Here is a 1,922-nt window from a genome sequence, read left to right on the forward strand (position 1 = left end):
GATGCAAACACCAAAAATAAACAGCTGTTGGAGTCATGCCTAACCAAATATACACAACAAAGTTTGAAGGCTTGAGAATGATAAACTTACATTATTGGTGAAGGCAGGCTCTATAAAGCCCTTGTCCATGCTGATGGGGGGGGGGGGGAATTCAAGAAGTTTACCACAGAATCTTCCTCATAACCATTGCCTTTATTCTACATTTTGTTAAGAGTAAGTATAGATGTGACAATCTAAGAAAAAATGGAGAATATTTAAGATAAGATGAAGAGTTATGCTACATAACCAAGTAGCTATAAATGTAACTACAGCGATACAGGCAAAAGGTACAACAAAGAGCAATGCAGAGCTAAACTTCTTCAGTACCATCGGTGTTATCCAACCTTATGGTAAGAGTAAATATAGATCTTATGTGTAGAAAATGGAGGGCAAAGGAAAATAAGCTGTAGAGTGATGGTACATGAACAACTACTTGTCAATATAAGTACAATGATAAAGGACAACAAGTACTTACAAAAACAATGCAGAGCTAAAAAAATTCATTGGCATTGGATATATTCTACACTAATGTAACCATTCATACAGATCAGATAATTTGGAGCAAACAATTGATAAGCAAGCTATCATGCATACTGTTGTCACATAATGAACCATGTATGTATGCAAGTACAATGATACAGGACAACATGTACTAACAAGAGCAAAGCAGCGGGCAGCATATTTGCGATATCCTATCATTCTTTTCAAATTGGAATTCCTTTTCGAGCAGATTTCCTGCAAAAAAGATCCATAAGGCATATGCGGAAAAGTAGAAGTTCAAATTGTCATGCGATATCATAGGCAGTACCTCATCCTCGGAACGAGACCAGTGCATAACAAGGTTTTTCCATTCAATGTCTTCTAAATTTAGCAAAGGAGAGTTCACCAGAAATTCATTTATAGACTTGCCATCAAAGTGTGATTTCCTCAGGTAACACCGATACTGCTGCAATGCTTCCTTGAAAAGCGCAAGCAAGCTTTGCTCATCATGATTATCCAGATTGACCCTCACCTACTTAAAACAATGTAATGTAAATCATTGATGTGTTCAAGCAGCAGAAAACAAGAAAATAATCACCATGAATAATAGCACTTACACGTAAGTGGGACAGGAAGTTGTGAAAATGGTGTTTGTCTTCACTATAATCTTCCCATGATGGGAATATATGCACGTAGTCCCTAACAACATTGAAAGCATTGTCTTTTAAACTGGGAATAACTGAATGGGGTTCCAATTTGTAGGATCTGGCCGTCTCTGCAGTTGGGATAGGTCTTCGGCCGGTGCACTTGCTGTACTTTTTGCTGGAGTGGGATTTTTCTGTGGTACGGCTGGTGCTATGGCAACTGAAATCCACATACCTTTTGCTGGAGCAGGTCCTATGTGGTGGGGCTAGTGGTGTGGCCAGTGAAGTATGGGTATAGTTTGCTGGAGTCGGTCCTACGTTTTGTGTCACTAGTTGTACAGCCAATATAAGTGGGGTGTTGTGTGATTTCTCCGGCACAACCACGTTTTTCAAGGACTTTGCTGGTGCTCCTTCAGGTTCGGCAATCACCCTCTTCCTTTTTGATGTCTGATGCACAAGAACAACATTTGAGTGGAAAAACATGGTATGATGACAGATGGAATATGTATTGATAATGGATGGGCATGGCATCTCAACATATATGATGAGTAAACTAAGCAGATGGCGGTGCAACAAAGTAGAAGAAATGCAAGACAACATATGCAAGATACGCGCAATCAATAAAACCTTGCCAAATTAGAACAGGCACCTTGATGGGTGAACAGGACAAGCCACCTACCTTTGACTCCTCGAGGTTAGAATAGTCATTAGGATCATATTCTGAACAAGAATCAACAGGTGGGGAGCATATGAGTTTCA

The sequence above is a fragment of the Triticum dicoccoides genome, chromosome 5A (genome assembly GCF_002162155.2).
Source record: "Triticum dicoccoides isolate Atlit2015 ecotype Zavitan chromosome 5A, WEW_v2.0, whole genome shotgun sequence".
NCBI classification, from domain to species: Eukaryota; Viridiplantae; Streptophyta; class Magnoliopsida; order Poales; family Poaceae; genus Triticum; species Triticum dicoccoides.